Genomic DNA, 20,653 nt, shown 5'->3' with positions numbered 1-20,653 from the left:
AAAAAAAAAAAATCAAGAAATAATAGGTAGAAGTATTTGTGGCTCTGCTCAGCAGTGAAAGAGCATCCCTGCCTCTGTTTGTGAGAAGTCAGAGAATAAACCCTCAATGTCTGGAATAAAAAACCCACACCACCAAGAGCCCATTTGCTCTGAAAGGCTTTCCCAGTCCGAAGGACCCTCTCCGGCGTGACCTGTCCCAGGAGATGACTCTGCACACGACATGGGACTCTGGCTTCTTGCCACCACCGCAGAAACACCTGGCCAGGCAGCGAGCAGAGCACTGCCTAAGCCATCTCCTGTGCTGGCAGCAAGGTGACACCCAAAACGCTGCCAAGCCCACCCTCCTGCCCGATTGCTGCCCTGCACTACCACACCGCTCCTGCCCAACCCATCGGGCAGCAGCAGGTGGGAGCAAGGATGAACACTCATCGGTGACATCCTTTTAGTGCTAGCTCCAAGAGGGACAGAGGGGACAACAGGACACAGAGGCGTAATGCTGTTTTAACACGGGACCGTATGCAATTGCTGTTTCTCTCCCAAAGACTTGTCTCAGGTGGGATGCAGATGACGTTAACTGGGAGACTCGCTTCATCCGCCACAGAACGGGGACTGCAGAGACCACTAGAAGACAGGCAGAAGACGAGCATTTTAACCTTGCAAGCACCAGCACCACCTTGATCTGTACGGGTAGGTTGTTTTTCTGAGATCAGCAGAAACAGGAGCGTTTGATGTTGCAATGTTTGCTGCCCCAAAAATGAGGAAGATAAAGGAATGAGGTCAGCTCAGAACTTGAGAGCATTTAACCGATTACCAACTGAACACCACTTACAAGGAATATGCTCCCCAAGGGGCAGCTCTGGATCGCTCTCAGCGCCGGGCTTTCCACCTGCGGCTGCCGGACCTGAGCACCAGGTCAACCTGAAATCCTAAAATACGGTCAGTTCCACCATCGTTCCAAAAATCTGAATCTTCAAACATATTTCCAAAAATCTGCTCCTAGCAAGTCACAAAAGAACAAGCAATTAAAGGTGCTGCCCAGAGGCCTGACGGATTTACAGTATTATTTCCAATTTACATTTTTTTGTTCTGTTAATCGTATCTTTTCTAAGTTAATTCCTCCTGTAAACAACACAAAATGAAGGTCAGCAAGGAAAGAAAAGATTAGACCACAGAATTCAAAATATTTTATTTCAACTTTGGCTGTACTAAAGGCAAGGAATGCAACAAAAGGAATTCTTGCTGAGAAACATAAAGACAACATCAACTTACTAAAAATACTGCAATAAGTATACCCAGAGACTGGTCAGACAGCACATAAACTAAGTATCCTTAGTGATGCTATATTTATGTACCAAATATGCATGAATTTTAGTCAAAGATACTTCATTTGATCAGCTGCTGCTATGTAAAAGATACTAAACCACACAAAGTGCAATTGCTTTTTAAAAAGCACAGTGAGGCAAACAGACCAACAGCCAGACTCTTCCCCAGCTTGCAAGACAAAGCTCCATGGCACATTAACTTCACTGCTGCTCCCTCTGGTTGCATTTGAATGCTAAAATACAGGAGACTTAAGTTGGATCACTTACGATAAATTCACTTAGCTATTTATGGATGAAAACCACAAAGTTGTCCCTAAGGGCTTCCGACATACATTACCTATGTAATGTGTACCTTGTAAGAAATTCAGTAAAATCCAGCAAAATTCTGGCATGTCTTTTAGCATCCTTGACCCATGTCAGCTGGCAACAGCATCTTCGAGGGCAAACCCACCCTTAACTTCAGCACACTCATTACAGTGGTCCCTTTCATCTGCTCCTCAGTTCACATAAAGCTGGAAAGGGATCTCCACCCAGCTGACCCCAGCCATCTCCAGGCACCACAAGTTTTCACGGGAAATCCTCTCTCTGTGCGTGCAAGTACAGTTCCCCCCAGGCAGAGCACATGCCTTAGCTACTCGCTGCTCTGAAAGCAGACTATGTCTAGTGCACCCCAAATACACAAATACTTCTGTAAGACACTCCAGCTTTCACTGCTAAACAGCATCAGATGACCATGCATGCCAGAGGCTTACTCTCCCTGACCCAGCTGCCACTTCGGTTAGCAGCAGTGAGGATATACCAGTATTTAGCTATGGAGTTTTCTAAAAGCAGAGAAAAATCCCAGGCTGCAACTGCGCCAAAGGAATGGGGAGGGCTTAGAGTGAACTATCAGAGTTATATCGCAAAACTCTTCAGCGTTATTCGCAAGTTCGTATTAAAAATAAATAAATCCCCTCCCTCCACGCTAGCAGCTTAATACTGATGCAGCAACACCGTTATCCCACATCTACAAAAACTTCACAGCTGCAAAATACTCCATCCAGCCGGGGCCACCAGCGATAACTTAAGCTGATTGCTTACAGCAGTCCTGCAGCTGCCAAGTCCTAGGGGAGAGCTGCTCTTGCAGAGGTAACCTGGAAGCAGCCTGGCCCAAAACTCCAGCGAAAGGCTGTGCCACGCTGCTGGAGACGCCTACATGCTTGCCCTCCTCTGGTTTCAGCTGCAGGGCGTGTGTCCATTTACACAGAGCGGTTTCAGAGACTTCCTGATCGGAAGCATCCTAACTGCAGGCGTGCCCCTGCCTTGTTCTCCCTCGCCATCACTAGCAGCCAGCCGAGCTCTTTGCTCACATTTTTCGCCACAGCCCCGAATCCCACAGCACCAGAGATCGCCTAAAGCACTGAAAATACAAATTAGTCATACAGGGCACTGCCATTCAACCGTGGCTGGGACACCGAGCAGGCAGTACACCCAGCTGCCAGAGGGAGAAATGCCTCTTGTCATCTGCCAGGAGCCCTTCTTGCTGAGCAAGCCAAGGTGTTACTATTCCTGCCCAGGTCTGCAAAACTGGCCTTTTGTCTGCAGATTCAGAGCGCGGATCGGTGCCGGAAAGCTCTCCGGAGTCGGATCCTCAGCTGCATCCCTGGGAGGCGGGAGAGGGAGGAGGGCAGAAAAGCAGCCAGCGCAGGCAGGGAAGGAGAAAACACTTAAATCGCCCAAGATGATACTCCGCATAGCCCCAAGCATTGCCAACTTCTAATGCTGCTCATGCGTGAGGGTTTCCAGGAGATTGAAGAGATAAAAGCAAAGTCATAAAGTTTTTAAGAAAGTCCCTGCATATGCATCTGACATACTGACACACTTCTATCACACGCCCTTCCTTTTCTACTTATTTCCTAATGCTTATACTCTTTAATCATTTAGATTTTTAAATGGGTAGGCACTTTTTAGAAGCACTGCACATCTCCACGGCACTAGTTTAATGTGGCGGCTGCCCTGTCCCACAGACAAACCCCGGAATTACCGTACCAGCGGCTCCATTTCTAAACCAGTAAGGCGGTCAGGGGCAGTGAGCAAGATTACAAGCTCAGGGAAGAAGAAGAAGTCTTCCCTTCCGAGCCCGACGAGACCTTCCGCTGACACCCAGCCCCTCTCTTTGGGGCTGTTCACACCCGGCCCAGCACCTCCATGAGCGGAGCCGGGCGCGCGGCGTGCTCACCGAGCTCGCGTGATGCACACGCACACCGCGGGGAAAAAACGGGTCAGGGTTTTTTGTCTGGAGCCGTAGCAGCGCTCAGCCCTCCCCGAGCTCCCCGGGGAGGCAGCGTACGGCCGAGGGCCGTTTCCGCGCCGTTAAACGCAGCCCGGGGGGGTGGGGTGTCCCCCCCTTCCTGCCCGTATTATTTCTCCCGACTCTGTGCCCCGCCACGGCGGAAGGAGCCGCCGCCGCCCGGGGATGCAGTAGCCATGGCAATGCGAGATTGCATCATGCTCTTGACTAACTGCACCGGGGAAAGACGCTCCCGGCGAAAACCCCGGCCCTTCCACCGCCCCGGCCCCTCCCTCCCCCGGCCCGCCTGCCTGCCTGCCCGCCGCCGGGCGCCGAACCCGCCTTCCGCCCCGCCGCCGCCGCACTTGTTGCGCGCCCCGCGGAGCGGCGCCCCCCGCCCGCCACGGCCCCATGTAGTACCCGCCCTCCCCCTCCTCCTGCTCCTCCGGGCCCGGGCGGCCGCGCCGCATCCCGCCGCCGGGCGGGGAGCCCCGGCGCTGCCCTCCCGCCCGGGGGACGCGGCCCTACCTGGTGGCGGCGGCGGCGGCGCTGGGGGCGGCGGGCGGGCGGGAGGGCACCGGCCGGCTCTGTCACGCTGCGGCGCCGCGGGGGCGGGGCCGGGGGCGGGCGCGGGCCGGGGGGGCCCCGCCCCCCAGCCGGCCGTGGGCTGACCGTGACGTAAGAGTGGTGCGGGGGGCTAACGGGCGGAGGAGGAGGGGGGTGCTATGACGTCACGGCCGCCGAGGGCCAATCCGGCGGCCGCGGAAGGTTCGGGAGCGGGGTGGGGGGAGTTGCGCTGGCTCCGTGAGGGGCTGACGCTCGTCTGAGCGCCGCCGGCGGGCCCGGCCCCGGCACATCAGCCCGGCGGCGTCGGGAGGAGGCGCTGAGCCGCGTCCGACGGGTCGACCCCCCGCGTCCGCTCATGAAGATAAAACGCAATATTGAGCGGCGGTTCGTTAGGCGAGGGTTTTCCTGCCCAGGCGATGGAAGCAGGAGGCTCCAGTGAACAACAACATGGGGTCATGTAATTAAAGACTGTCGTAATGAGATGAGCTGCAGGCCTGAATTGAATGTCACAGGCAAACGTAGTTGATCTGTTTCCTGTGTTTTGAGTAATGGGCTTTGCAACATTATAGTGTTTTTGAATGTAAGCGTTGGGTGCAATAAATATGTAGGATCTTAACGCGGTCATATAACAAACCCCCTGTTTTTGTTGTGTAATTTAGATGCGTATACTGAGCCCATCCCCACAGTGTCAGATGTCTGAGGAAGGAATCTCAGAGCATCCTCTCTGGCTCCTCTCCAACGGCCAGGACACTCAACAGAGGAAGAAAAGTCCCCTCTACCAGCTCCAGACACTTCGTTGCCTCCGTGAGGTCCTAACAGGGCAATAGCGAGGGAGCCTTGGCATTAGTATGGCCAACGGGAAGAAAGCAGTTTCTTTCCCTCTCTCACGTACTCCCTTGTGCTAGAAGATGACCTTTAAATTTCTTCTTTTTTTTTCCCCCTAAGAGTTTGTTCCGTCTCTTTGCTAATTAAATGAAAATGTTACATAAATAAAGAGCAGCTTTGCTTTGCAAAGGAGAGGAGTCAAGCAGCAATTTACATGGGTTTTATTCAAGATCAAGTATCTGCACTCCGTGGGAAGCAGGCAGCAATTTTAGAAAGCTGGAGGAAAAAGGGTTTCCTGGAGCTTCCTCTGCAGCTATAGAAGGTGGCTGTACCGGTGAAGCCATCAAGGCTAACCATGCCAACGCAACGTCCAGTAGCTTCTCCTGGGTAGTAACACACTGGTCCCGTGTCCACGGTCATTTAGCTGAAGCGGTGTGTTGCAACCTCAGCTAACCTGGTTGAAGCTCAGTGTGCAAACAGTTCCCAGAGGTGATGCTGGGCTGTAAACAGGCAACGTGATAACGCAGCCTCTTTGCCCAGTGGGATCAGAAACAATCTTCCTTAAGCTCTTACTAGGACAAGAAAAAAAATCTCTCTCCAAAGTAGACATCGAGGTTATGCCATAGTTTTTTGCTTAATCATTTCTTTATTAGAGTAAGATGTTAATAGGAATGCTTTTCGGTTTGGGTGTGGGTTTTTTTTTTCTTTTTGTTTTAAAGCCCAAGTCTCCATTTCCTTTTCTCTTTGAAGGACCAAACCTCTGTATGATTTTTGTGTGTGTGATTTGAGGCTTTGTAGCAGTTTTCAGTAAGGTATGAGCACTCATAACTGTCCTTGCTTATGTGTTTTAACACTTTATAAACAAAAAAGAAAGCCAGCACAACTCTCAAGCAAGTATGCGTTTCTGAAGGGCCTTTGCCCAAGTTTGTGTTTTGGATGTTTTTGAGGCATCCCTTCTTGTTTGAGGGGAGTCAAGCAATCTTGCTCCTAGCAAAATTAATGGAATAAGGCACAAGTCCTGTTTTTTCTCACTTCAGCTAAAATGTCCTGAGCTCATTGAAACGTGACCAGCATTAGGTCTTTTCACATCTGTAAATCTGAACTTGACTTTTCAATGTGCTTTAAATACAGTTGCTTCCCAACAGGTGTACACATTTGTTTCCATGGTTTATTGATGAGAGATGATTGCACCGAGTGTTACTTTCACAGCCAAAACAGCTTTCTAAATCTGGAAGATGCTTAAATAATTAAGACTCAGTCTGGTGGTTTAAAAATAAAAAATAAGAACCATTTGCAACTTCAGATGCAAAAAGGGATCGAGTGGGGCATAGGGAGTGTAGGCAGAGAGGCGGGTGGCAGCTGGGAAGCAAGTGGCACCCCGTGCAGGAGAGGGGTGTGCTGCTGCCTGGTACCCGTGCCATGTCCTGCCCTGCCTGCGCAGTGCCAGCAGGCAGGGAAGCGTGCCCCAAGCCTGCCAGAGGCTGGCACGCACCCACTTCGGCTCCCTCCGCCACCCAGCTCGCTCTTCTCACTTGGCGGTGGGGTTTTAATGAAACTCTGTGCACCCGGGGCATCAAGTAGCTGGCACTGGAGGGTGGGGACACAGCTGCTGATGGGGGAAAGGATGAAGGTTGGGGGGACTTTGGCTTTGCCAGCCCGTCTCCAGTGTGAGACTCCCTGCCAACCCATGGAGCTGCTGGTTCTTCCCTCTCATGGCCTCTGCAAAGTGCACATGCTCTTACCAGTCAGAGAACGAGAGCAAGGTCATGGCGTGTGAAATGTCATTTCAGAAGTACCCATTTGGGAGAATTAAGCAAACAATGCCAAATGTTTTGGTACTAAACGTTTGGCCTTTAACGAGGGGTAGGGGCTGGCCAGTGTCGGTCTGGGCTGCAGGTGTACTGAGTCTCAGTGTTGTACCTGTCCTCTTGGAGCACCTGCAAGTTTGTCAGGAGTGAAGACATCGCCGTTGGCCTCTCCACCAAGTGCTGATGAAATTGCTGCTGGTATGTTTGCTCAGGACAGGCTTCAGAGACCTCATTATCAGAGTGGGATCAATGAGGCTGGAGTTCAGAGCAGGGCCAATTAAACATTATTGGGGATTTAGACAGAAAGATTGCTAGGGCAGATTTAAAACAAGTTAGACCTTGCATTTAATTTTTACCTGTGTCTCATGGCTATTCGAGAGAGAAAAGGCAGAATCTGAGCACTCGGAAAGCCGAGCCCTAAGTGACCCAGCCTAGGTTGCAGCAGCAGAGGTGACAAGAGGCCTCAGCAGATACGGTTATCCTCACTAAATCAATGGTAAGCGAAGGGAAGAGGTTAAATAGATGCTAGCATTTGAAAGTTGGGGTAGGAGGAGAACAGCTGGAACAACTGAAAGTAGAGTGAAGAGTCCGTGAGGGCTACAGCACTGGGGAGACGGAAGAGTTTGGAGTAGGAGGTCCATCAATGTGGTGTTTGAAATTAGCCTGGATAAAGTGGTAGAAGTGTGTGTTGCAGGGAAATGAGCCTGAATGGTCTTCTTTTGAGGGGGTGAGCTACCAAATCTGTCTTATTTTTAAAAAATCTATTAGAAATCCTAGCTATGCCTATTTAGTAGTGGTTCATCATACACACTGTAATGAATAGGTCCTTGTTTTGATTAGAAACAAATTAATCCATTTTTTCCAGAAATAAATTAACAAATTGATTACAATAAATAACCATCATTTGCTACTCAGTCATCTTAATGGGAATTTTCAGTTCTGCCTGGGTTTGCCTTGGCTTCCCTCCAGGCTGACTGCGGCAGCTCCATATTCTTTATCAGCAAGATAAGTGAGATGCGATTACAGTTCTCTTTAAATCAAACACTAGACTAAAGTATCAGGCTTGAAATTTCAGCATCTATCTCTTCTGAATATGGCATTTTCTTCTGTTGTGCAAACTACAAATGCTTCATGCTGTTTCTACAACTTTGTCTGACTTGTACGTACTTGATCTTCGTAGAAAAAGCTTCCAACCGAGGTTTTCTTCACAATTTCGTACTTGGCAGGTCTCATAAGCAAGTGGATGGATGAAGCTGCTATTTTGAGATTCCAACACAAAACTGGTGTGAACACGCTAACTCTCTGTTCTGAGGTATGATCACGTTACAAACTGGCGTTGACTTTTGAGGGTGCTTTTTGCTCTCTGCCATCGAGGGCAAAATTCTCACAAGCTAGAGTTGGAGGCAGGTTTTTGGCCCTGACTATGTTTCTAATCCAATTTCACGCGTTTTACATTAACAGCAATTACTTTTCTGCATTTCCTCTTCCTCTTCTTACATCTCCCTGCAGTGTGCAGTGGTGTAGGCAAATGATTAAATAGGACTGAAGACCTGCACCGACTCGCCAAACTTGCAGTGTATTTTAGGAACCAGGTTTACCCCAAATAGTGTCCCACAAGAGCAAAATATTTTGTTTCTTGCCAAATAGGTCAAATAATTCGGAATTTTTCTCTGCCATTGGTGTTAGTATGTTTTTGTCTCTCACCATGCTGCTCATCATCTCAGAGAGAAAATTTGATTAAAGTCCACCCCTGTCAATGCTCCTTACCTTAGTTACTTGGGATATGTGCATTTTTATTTGGTGTCGTCAATTGGCTGCTAAAGCTTTAATTGCCCTGAGCTGAGAAAATAACAAGCCCCAGGAACGTTGCCACTATATACTAGCTGGTTTGCCCCTATGGCACTGCTGGACAGCTGTCACTGGCAGCTGCTGGGGCTGCTAACAGGAGACACATGGAGAATTAAAAGGTGTTTCTGATGAGCAAGTAGTAAAGGAGCAGGTAGTTTCAAAATGGGCATGAAGAAAGTGGTCAGTTAACCCAGAGGCACAGATACTCAGCTAACCCACATGGGTAGTGCCCACGTGTCCTCCTCAGTTTGTCTCCTCTTTGTCATTGTCTACAGTAGAAGTGGCAATCAATCAGGAGCGTCTCATTTACAGCTGTGTACTCAAACCATACCGCTCTCTCTGGGGCAGACGCAGTCTCTGGTAAGGCATGACTCCCCTTAGCCCATACGGGGCTGTTGCTGATGGTTGCAGTGTGCAAGGGAAGGAGCAGGATGTAAGGATCGCCCTGGTACTCCTCTGTTCCGCTGACTCTGCTGCAACCCCAGAGCGCCCTGGGAGCCCAGCCCTGCTCTCTCTTTGCCTGCCTGCTTTTGGGTATTCTCCTCACGATTTGGGCACATCTGCAGTTAAGAGTAGAAGCTCTTCAAGGGGGAAAGTGTATTGTCACTTCATCTAGCAAGCAGCTTCTGCTGCCGTAGAGTGATTTTATAAGAGCTAATGGTAATCATGGTAGGATGAATAAAGTATAAACTGCATTATTTTGCATTAGTAATAGGATGCCTGCTCCTTGCCTGTTCCTGTTATGGAGCCTTTTTGTTGACTTACTGTATGGATTACAACATCTTATCCTTCAAAACAACCTTCGTTCTTCCAAAACAACATCATAAACCCATCATTGTCCCCTGCGGCCTGTCACCAATTTTCTGCTTTATCTCAAAACTAGTGGGACTGGGATTTGGACCTGCCACGTTACTCAGTGTAATGGAGCTGGTAGAAATACAACACTGTATTTCCATTAAGAGTATTAGATGTTCTGGTTTGGAGGAGCAGTTAAGGGCAGCATTTGCGATCCCTCTTCATGTGCCATGGTCCCTATCCCTTTCTCTTTAATCACAGCCAGCATAAACTGTTTGAGATAATCCTGTTGTTGAGAGAAAACATTGTCTTACTGCTTAGAGCAAACAGTAAATTGTGCTGTCTTAATGGAAAAGAAGAGATGAGGGAAATTATTTTTGTAAATGCTCTGATTTATCTGAAAACATATATGTGAGTCTGAATGGTTGTCATTCTGCGTTGGAATTTTTCAAGTACTAAGTCCATTCAAATTGCCTTGTTGCTGAACTTTGTGGCACCAACTCTTACCTGATAGTCAGGATAGTTATTAAGTCATTACTGCAGTCATGTTTTTGAGGAGGCTGTTTCCCTACAGAGCACTCAGACCCTGCTATAGCTCCTTTCCTCTTTCAGTCTTAAGTGTTCACAGAAGATCTTTTCTGCGTTTTGAGAAAACCATTATACCTGGACATTTGTCCTGAATGAAAACTATTGCATATGATTTTAATAGTCTGTTTTATTGCGGAATCACTGTCTGTGCAGACCAGCCCGAAGCCTCCCTTCCTGGCTCCAGGATGCTAAAGCCTCAGTACACAATACTGAGCCCTCCCCTGCATATCTTCTTCCCAGGAGATCAGTTCACTGCAAATCCAATGTGCTGTTTCTGTTGCTTGCTCAGCCCATGCCCCAAGGCACGAGTAACCTTTTTGCCTGATATAAAGTGTTCAGATATCCTTTCCCACTTCTAAGGATTGTTCCAGCTCTCACCTAGGAAGGCAGAACTTGCCTTTGCTCTGCAGTCTCTGCAGCCTTCTGGGGACCTCCGATTGCATGACCTGGGAAGAAGGAAGGCTGGGAATGTATTTTACAGGCAATTGGAAAAAAATGCCAAGTTAAAGATTAAACATTCAAAATAACTGGTGTTTTAGGGTTTTTCACCTTCTCACTGACCATCTTCAGAGGGCCCTCTGAAAATGCGCAGCTGAAAAGTGAGCCACCCAAACCATTGGCTGCTGTTGATGTTTCCAGCCTTGCTGCTGACCTCAGGAGAACTGTGAGGGGACCCTGGGTGTGTTCCCTGGCTGCAAGCTCCCAGCAGCACCCTGCCAGCTATTGGGAATAATCTCTGGTGAGTGACATAGCCACCAATCCAGGTCAGTTTTTGTGCAGGGGATATTTTAGCATAAGCTTGCTTCTTGTTAGATGAAAAGTAGTTTGGTTTTCCCTGGGAAGGAGGGGTGGTTTGGCTTTTATTCTCCTAGGAATGTGTTTTTTTCCCAGCTGTGAGCAATACTGGATATAGGCAGACACTGAGATAAATAATAGTGGATATTCATCTCTTCCTCCCTCACTCTTTGCTTGTTTTGACCACTTACTTACACTGTAAAACTCAGGGCAGGGACTCTTTCCCACTATGTGTGTACAGAGTGGACCTCAAATATTTAGGAGATGGGAGAAGGGTATAGAAATGTTGTACCCCCCTGGAGTCATTTTGTTAATGACCCAAGGAGCTCTAAGGGAAGACTGGGTACAGTCCTGGTAGCTCTCCAGAGAGCTCTGTAAGTAGCATAAGTAAGCAAAGGTCTTAAAGGTGATCGAATCCATTCCCTCACCCTTGGGCACAGTGAGATTTTCCGGAGCATAGTCAAAGATACTAAACTATTTCTGCTGTGCAAGGTTAGCAGCCAAAATGACCATCCCTAGCCACATAGATCGCCATGTCCCAAGTGTATAGGTTGAGATTGCGACTGCCAACCAAGGCCTTGTGTTAAAGTCCACAGGAGGTCGTGGTGGGGTCCTGGGAAAGAAGAAGGGTTCTCGCTTCGAGCGGAGGCTGCTGTCTCTGGGGACATGGTACTGCTGTTGTTCAAAGAAACAAGCCTGATGATACACACTTTTGAAAATAAATTATAGTAAAAACCATGCCCTGGTCAGTCTCATTAATTTCTTCTTGAACCCACTGCCTCCCTCAGAAGTCTTTTAACCAAGAAATACCAATAATAACAACAATTAAAAATAACAAGTGACTACTTACGACTGCAGCATGAAAGCAGTATTTTGTTGTACTTGGTTTTGCTTCCAAAAGTTTTTTTTTTCATGCTGCTGAGGTGACTTTTCTCCAAAGACTCTTCTTTTACCAACAAATGCATTTGAGTTTACAGTCCTTTTTAGTTTTATGGTTTTTCATTAAGCCTTACACCTATTTTGATGACATCTAACATTTCTCCTGTGCCTCTGGTCCAGAATCTGGTCTATAATCTTAATTCCAATTTCCTGCTTACATAATTTTTTGCATTTATAGCTTTTCCAAGCTGTAGTCTGCTAAAACCTGTTCATTTGTCTGCTGCAATCTTTGTTTCCAGTCCTTTGACACAAATTTTCACTTTCGTACTTGAACAGTCTCACTAACAATTGTTAGGGTTTCTTGCATTGATTGGGTTATTTGAAAAGCTGTAGGAGGATGGCATGATTACACTATAATCAGAAACTGTGTACTAGCCTCTCACATCAATATCCATCCTACTTAGCTGCAGTGTGCTGATGACGTGATGTGGGTTGTGTTGACTGCTTCCCTGAGTAGAAGGCTAGTACATATACACCTGTGAGCAGCCACTTTTATGAAAACATTGGAATTATGAGACCTCGTCCTTAGTTTTTTGTCTGTCCTTATTTCTCTCACATAACTCCTTTTTAAATGAGCCAAGTTCCTCTTTTTGAGTCCTGTTACAGTTTTGTCTCTTGCATTTAATGTTTATCTTTTCAGTGATTACTGTGATAAAAGATTCTGGTTTTGAACTTGATCTCATTTTCTCATTCGACTGTATCAATGTTTAATAGCTGTACCATTATTATCTGATAACTTTAAATACCAAATTTTTATCTAATCAAATTTAGAGGAATTCTGTATTCTTGTAATTGTCTTTTTCTCATTTAAAAGGAAGAGATGTAGTATGGTTGGACTAGTAGCTGTTTTTATTGTTGGAGTAATTTTATGCACTGAATTTTTCTAAAATTGAAAGCAGTAGCAACATATATCCAACCTCAGGTTTTTCTTGTGTTTTCAAACAGAAACCAGAAGTGGGGTTTTTGTGCTCTGAAAAATTGACTGAAGAACCCCAAATATATCAAAATTGGAAATTTATTTGAATTTTGCAGTAGTGCAAGGCAAATAGCTTGTATTTAGTGTCATTATCTCCTGCAGTGTGACAAAGGTGAAGACTCACAGGAGTTTCTTTCTCTCCCGTTTCAGGTTGTCTATTAAAATAAGAAGGATATTAAGTATCTTAAGGTCTACTTCACTTCAGCTGTGTGATCCCAGACTTTCTGAACCTTCAGCTCATGTCAGCCTTGTAAAGTTCCTTCCGTAAGGTCCCCTTGTCATCACATATTTCATTAAAACACGGTAAGGACCAAAAACTTCTGAGCAGTCGCTGTGGCTCGTTCACTGCTGCCTCCAGCCTCCATGTGGGAACAGCTGCTGTGGGAGGTCTGTGGACCCTTTCATCTCTGGGATGGCTTCTGTGTGTCAGGACGAAACAGCTGGAACTCAGAAATGCCAAGTTACTGCTGTTTAATGAGTTACCACATCACTTCAACTGCAGAAATAAGTTGGTTGTGCTCTTACTTCCTGTTGGAAATGAGGAATGAAGTACCTCAGCCTAAATCTTTGCAGATCGAAGCTAGCATGCTTTGCTTTTGCTGGGGACTGAGAGGTTTTAGCTACTGCTCCTGCACAGGGACTTGTTCAGCTGCAGGGACCGCTTAGGTGTCTGAGCCCTTACATATATTTTAACAAGAACTAAATCAGCTCGGTGTATACTGGGGACACTTACGGTTGCTAACAGCTCTCCTTGGCACCCGAAGCTCTTCTAGGCATATATATGAGAGTGCCTCTGTTCTCATAATTATGGTATCACTACCAACATGCTATAATTAGACAAGTTAAAAATTGTCTGAGCTCCTACTTATTGCTGAAATGCACTAAATTCCAGATACAGTTGTCACTGAGAAAAACTGCTTTGAAGCTTTAGCTCCAGCATGGGCGGTATCCTCACACCCTCCTCACCTTTCACTTGAACGGAGCTTTTTGTGTGGACTTCACATGCATGGATGGTCTTTATAAACAGCTCTTCTTGTCTTTTTATTATATACCAGGAGAAGCATTAGAGGCTCAATGGAGTGTATTTTTTTAAGTAATTCCTTTATGCCACCTGCCAGGCTTAAGTGTCAGGGTTTTGTTATTTTATTACAGAGTTTCTCACTGAATATGTTTATTTTCTGTGCTGGGAGCTGCATAGAGCATCCTCTGAAACTCGGGAAGAATAATCAGTTCACTCCTTTATTCTGTGTGAGGCGTCTGTGCTCCTCGTCCCTTACCTCTTGCAGATAGCGGGTGCGAGCTTTGCACGGCATGGACAAGAGGTTCTAGCTTTGAACTGCTGCCAAATTCAATAAACTGTCATCTTCGATGTATCTTGGTTTCTTCAACCTACTTTTATGAGGAAAAAAAAAGCATCACCAAGGCCTATTTGCTTTTTGCTATAACCGTTCCTCCTCATACCATTTTGACAAGGTAGTTGCCTTGTTACATCCCTTGTATGGATCATTGATCATGTCGCTTTTTATAACCATCACATTTTTGCACCAACCCTGCAGTGAGAGCGCTGACGGCAGAGGAAAGGCAGCTCAGAGCTGAGACTTCTGGCCCCATTCTCATGAGCATAGTAGCAGGGGATTCATCATCAGAGGCTCTCATTAGAAATCCCCATTCTTCACATAGTTTCTTATTTGTCTCCTAGCTCTTGGCAGGCTTTCTGCTTCCACCCACATGGTAAGGCTTGTCTAATAACGGCAACAGCGTGAAGCCCATTAAGACCAGAATTGCAACTCCCCCTTTTGATAGTGGAGAGTTGTCTTCTTTAAAGGAAAGCGGGAAAGTGGGTTTCAGTTAATAATAGCTGGCTGGTTTCTGACATTGAAGCAATAATGTAAGTTGGCCCTGCGAGTGCCTGAACTAAGGCGGGCTGACGCAGTGCGTGTCTTCCTCAGCCATGTTTGCACCGTGCCTGCTGCAGTGAGGTCCTGCCCCATTGGCGAGGAGCTCCCGTGGGCCGTGACCTGAGGCAGGATTATTAACTGCCCCTCCTGCTTCCAGCAGATAGCTTTGTTACGCTTGGATCCTGCATTTTATTTCAAGATACGGTGCTTGCCGTTCCCCTGCCCTTTCCTCAACCCTAGCCTCTGCCAGACTGACTCAAAAGCCGCAGTCATCTAATTTCATCTGGAGCATTGCTCTGGCGAGGAAGCTTAGTGTTCCCAGCACCCAGGCTTTAAAGGGTGTCTGTCCCCAGGAGCGGCAGGACAGGCACTGAAAGGCTTTGAACTCTGCTCTGTGTATATTAGCACCACGGACTAGTTCCTGTGTTTAGTATGTACATTAATCAGTGTTTCTTACTGCACCATTATACTCTACAATACGTAGTGTATTTTGTCATGAATCAGCAGGGGAAGCTTACGCTCCCCAAATGAACTATGTGCATAACGTTAGCTTTATAAGATATGCATCCCTAGTTCATGATTGCAGTACAGCATCCCGCAACTAATAGCACACACGCGGAACTGTGCCAGCAACCTGCCCGGGTAGGGCACAGTAAAGACATTCGTCTGTTGTCCAGATCCTTAAACAGGGGGTAAAGGCTTCTAGGAAAATGAAGCTTGGCTATTTAAACTCAGTTTTCACCTGATGGGCCGTGTGTGCACAATTTTCATTCCTGGTAAACCCCAGAACGCATCAAGCAGACCACAGGTCAGTAAGATGGGTCCCTTCCCTTGAAAACTAACAACTTACAGGGACATCCTGGTAACTGAAAGACTAAGGAGGGGCTGGAATAAGTGACTGTAGGCTGTGGAGTAGCTCCCTGCAATATCTTGGCCTATCTGATCTCTCTGCATTTCTCTTTCGCTTTCCACTGAGCCCACTTTCTCCCCAAGAAGATGGGGTTTTCTTTGAAGAGACTTGCACTTATTCCCCTCAACAGCACCTGTGACATCTTTTTTCAGGCTATAGTGCCACAGGCAGCTTAGTCTGGCTGCCCTCAAAGGCCTGGTCCACTACCTCACCTGTTACTTTCTGCCGCCACTTGTTCCAGGTGTCCCTCGTTGCCGTTCGCCTGATCTCGGGGCTGAATCCCGGCTGGAATCTAACCCAGCACAAGCAAGGAAGATTTGCAGAAAGCCACACCAACATGAGGGAATCAAACTTGTCCCAGGCTGCTCTCTGGCACTGAGGATGCCTGTGCCCACACTGTCAGACTCGCTATAGAGTGACCACCCGCAGCAGGGTGTCCACACGCAGCCTCTCAGTTGAGAGTGATGCCTCCTTGTGCTAACCTCTGGGTCATGCCTGGGAACTCGGGAACACGGCTGGGAGATGGCCAGAAGGCGTTGCTCTTCTTATTTAAGAACAGATGCCTGAGCTCCAGTGCCTGGCCACATTTCGTGGCATGTTTAATTAAATGAGTAGGCATGGTCCATATAGCTGTGTGACGACTCAATGAACCCCTGCTGTGGTAGAAGGCTCAGAGGAAGTAGGCAAGGACGGTGTGGTCATGAAGCTTGGGAAAGAACGTAAGTGACCACAGCTGTTGTAAAGGAAGCTGAACTTATCTCAACACCAAGGGGACCAGAGGGTGACCTTTGTTCTAGATAGACCACTGTATCAGTTGAGTTGGTCAACTGGTTGTGTAATTGGCCTGCCCTAAAATAATCGGTAGAAATTATCTTCCTGAGCCAGCCAGACCAGCATGGGGGAAGTGTATATTACTCTATTTAGTAAATTAACTCTATCCCAGCCGAAACCAAGACAATGTCTCAGTCCAACATGAAATGTAAAAATCAAAGAATCAGCAAAATTAACTGTGAAGAGGACAATGGCCTTGAGCTGGCTTCAACCCACCTATTTCTTCCCAGCGACTGGAGATACCCAGCATCGTGACAGTGAGCGTATAGAGAATGGTAATAGGATTCGTGTTTGTATTGTGATTTAGCTGTGTATTGCAATTGTGATATTATGCTTGTGTTGTGATTTCAGTGTATTGCTGTATCAGTCTGCTAAATCAAAGTCCTGTGTAACATCAAGTATCTTCAAATAAGTAATTTAGAATTAAAACATTAAACTCTGCTCATATGGTATATCAGAAAGAACCTGTTCAGAGAGTATTAGGCTCTGGCAGACTGCATGAGCGTTGGTGTGGGTGCAAGGGAGAGGATGGGAATGAGAGCTGGGAGCAGGGCGAAGACAGGACCACCCCTTCCTGCTTGAGTGACTGCTTCTGCTGGATTAAGGGATCATGGAACTACGGTGTCAGTCGTCACTGCAGACACAAGTGTGGGTGCTACATGCTTACTGCAATTTGCTCCTGCTGATGGTCTCCTTTTCTAGAAGGTACCTAGGATAAGACTTCTCATTTCCACCTCTCGTTTCAAGTAGACTTTTGAAAATATTGACTTCTTTTTCTGCTTTAATTGCTTGCAATCTCTTGAAAACAGACACTTAATGCAGTTTCTGATTTTATTCTTTTATATTCTTTTTCTTTTTTCCCCAAAGGTTTATTTCCCTGCATTAGCTCCTCTTTCGTTGGCTGAATTTGCAAGGAGGAAGAAAACCATGCTGTCAGATCTCATACAACTAGAACTGAAAGAAAGCAGCTCTACAATAGCATGTATTGACTAGACCTCTCTCAGTTCAATCGTTTTTTCTATTTGTCAGTGAAGCCTTAGAGCAAATCAGTGCCGTGACTGGCCCCTGCAAATTGCAGCATGTCCACAGGTCTCAGCTTCCCAGGGTGTCAGGAATGTCCCTGAGGCTTGTTGGGATGCACAGGGCAAGAGCCCCCAAAGTCACACAGCTACGAAAAACCATCACCTACACAAAAGCTGTCTGGTCCTATGTACTTTGGGAAATTCACATACAGTTGCTGAAATGCCACAGATCCAGCTTTATGGGTTATATGATATAAAGGAAACATTTCAGTCAAGAGAGTGAAATATTTTTTGAAACCTCTTTAGAAACATATATTTAGAAGACAGGGAAACTTAACATGGTGTAGGTTTGCTGGGTTTCTTTTTTAAAAAAGAGCAGGGGCAGGAGGGAAAGATCTGGTTTACATTTCCACAGAACCAAGGCCCAGCTTCTTCTTAAACTTAAATTGCCATTGATTTTAACAGCAGAAGGAACGAGTCTCGCATTGATTTAGACAACAACTAAAAATTGGATTTCATGTGGCAAACCGTTCTTGGATCATGACTAATTACATCACTTTGCGTAAAAGCTATTAAAAACCCTATATTTATCATGTTCCCCTTTTAAATGCCATTTTATCTGAAAAACATCTCTTGTGAAGGGAAAAAACCAAATTCTGTATTCAGTTCAGTTTTATCTACCGGACAACAGTTCTGCATTCTGTAAAACCCATAAGTAGAGGAGTGGAATTACAGACACCAGAAATGATGGCTGGAGAGCAGGGTCACCCTGGCTTTGTAGGTCGGTGCTCACCGGCTGAATCGCGACGCAGGGAGCGGCGCTCCCATCGCGCTGTCCGCTCTGAGGGCGGCCGCGGCGCCTCAGGTGCGGGCGTTTGGCCCAGCCCTTGCCGGGAAGCTCGTGTTTTGTTTTTCACAGCCTTAGTCAGCGCTGCTTCTTGGCCTCTTGCCTCAGGATGTGCCGTTGCGGGCCACTCCCTGAGGTACTTCAAGGCATGTTTTTTTGCCGGCGAGGCCAAGAGGTTTTGGTTAAATCCAGGGACAAGCTGGGCTTGGCTTGGTTCAAGCTCCCTCTTCTCCTGGGAGGTGCCTGGGGAGGTGCCCAGGGAAATGCCAGGAGGGCAGCTTGACCTGCTGATAATGTCCCAGATGGAGGTTACAGCAGATCTATAGGGACTAATTATTTGTGTCATGCCCTCTTCACATTGCTTTAGCCTTAGCTGAGGAGCAAATGTGCCCGGCCCTGCCTCAGGGCAAGCGGTACCAGGGCACAGGAAGCATCTCTCTGGGGTGCATGGCAGAGGCAGGAAGGCAGCGCAGGGTTCCCAGAACAACCAGGAGGGGTGAAGTCCTGAACATGGTTTTGCAAAAGAAAATAAGGACTGGAAAGGAGGTATCTTATGAGGCTTATGCTGCAAACCCTGCACCTTAAGGAAGGAAATCAATTGGCATTATTCAGACCTGCCCCCGTCTGCTGAGCACAGTATTTGTACAGTAGGTATCATTAGCAGAAGCTTTGGTTGGTGAGAGAGTCTCTTCTTGTGTTTAAATGGTCCAAATTTTTATTAAAAATGAAATTTAATTATTTTAATTCTAGCAGCCAGTGCTAGACATGGCTGTCCTGATGCCACACCTGGCGCAACATCGCAGCCTGCATCATTACGGAGACTTGCTCTTAACTGTCGGGAAGGGTAGTGGGCTCGGGCTGAATGGACATGAGCTAAACAGAAGTTTGGGACCTAAATTGCCTCCATCCTTGTCTAGTATCTAATCTGTTGGTCTCACCCGTTTGCAGGGCAGTTTTGTGTTAGTAACATGAACCTCCGCTGGGGATTTTCTACCCCCACTGACTGTCCCACTGACTAATGTCTCTTCCAGGCTGGCAGTCTGTACTCTTCTAACCACGGCTGTTGAGTACAACCTTACAGCCCAGCACGGGGGTGTTTGGGCCTCGTTCACCGCGGAAGTCTCTTTCTTCACACTAAATGTGTGTGGTCATGTTGTCATCTTAAATTAAGAACAGACTGATCCCTGTGGTCAGGACCAAAGTTCCTCCATCAGGCCAGGATTCATTCCTCAGATAAATCCAGATCATAAAAGCATTCACCCATTGCATACACAATTTTTTCAACACCATTACCAGCATTGCTGGCCTCTCTCTGCAGGTACGTTCAGAACATCCTCTTTTTCTTCTAAAAATATGTACTTCCTTCCTGTGCCTCCCTCCTTTTTACATTATATAGTATCACTAAAATCACAAATATTTATGGTGTTGGCTATTCATTTTAGTTAGCTGAGAAAAAGAATCAAAAAGGAGCTCAGAAAGTAAAGCTGGTGGAAATGATGCAGAACACTGGAAAGAAAACAAAGGGAAGTTATCTTAAGAACAAAGCTGAGGAGCAGAAAGAAATCAGATAAGGTTTGAAGAGATGGTAACAAGGAAATGCTGCCTGGAAAAGAAGATGACATTTTGAACAGGCTAACTAAACCGTAAAACTGTAAAGAATACAGCCATTCATATCACATCTATTTTAACATTCTGTCTTTGAAATACCAGTGGCAAAACCCAGAACCATAAATATCTTATTTTAAAACAGCAATAGAAGCTGTAAGCTTAGCTTTCTTGGAAACATTTGCTAGCACCAGCAGTCCAGCCAGCTGAAGGCAAACCGTCTCCCCAGCTTCACCAAGCACCTGAATCCTCCTCCTCCCAAAGAAAGGCAAAAGACCAGAAGGAAAAGATGCCAGGGACTGTCACCGCTTCTGCTCAGCTCTCTGGCTGGTCATGGTGCAAAGGGCAAATGGTGGGAGAGCCGCTGAACGTGGTGGGAAATGCAGCGCCCTGCACTCAGAGACGAGCAGCAGCTAACCAAATAGCCCTCATCATTACTGATCCCCGGCAACGTTTTTGTAGGGTGCTAATCAGCGGCTTGGCTGTTTTCCAGCCCACATGATTGCGTACTGCCTACTGAAATTACCTTCAGCAGTTTGAACCGAATTTGGTATCTTTCTGCATGTCCTAGGTGCTAGGAGTGCTAGGGAGACGTGCGTCATGACTGCAGCTCCCGACTGATGGGGTGTAGGTGATGCCCTCCTCTCTCTGCCTCTGTCGTTTCTTTCATGTCTTAGAGCAAGGCAGGTAATAATTTTGCAATGGTTTCAGGTCACACAACTGGAAATTGCTCTCAAGGTCTAAAATATGGCCCCAGCCTCATCAGGGGCTGCGTGCTTCCAGTCAGAAGAGACCCCTGCATGTAAGT

At 46.9% G+C, this 20,653-nt stretch overlaps 1 protein-coding gene across 1 annotated transcript in view; it reads right to left on the bottom strand.

Moving 5' to 3' along the window:
• Positions 1-4,176, bottom strand: part of ELOVL5 (ELOVL fatty acid elongase 5) — a 39,163-nt gene extending 34,987 nt beyond the window's left edge. The window contains exon 1 of the mRNA XM_050894229.1: positions 4,120-4,176. The gene's annotated coding sequence lies outside the window, so the exon portion shown is untranslated. The remainder of the gene's footprint in view (positions 1-4,119) is intronic.
• Between the last annotated feature and the right edge of the window lie 16,477 nt (positions 4,177-20,653).

This window comes from Gymnogyps californianus, chromosome 3 (assembly GCF_018139145.2).
Source record: "Gymnogyps californianus isolate 813 chromosome 3, ASM1813914v2, whole genome shotgun sequence".
In the NCBI taxonomy this organism is placed as follows: domain Eukaryota; kingdom Metazoa; phylum Chordata; class Aves; order Accipitriformes; family Cathartidae; genus Gymnogyps; species Gymnogyps californianus.
Note: the sequence above shows the minus strand (reverse complement) of the source record. Positions and strands in the feature narration are given on the sequence as shown.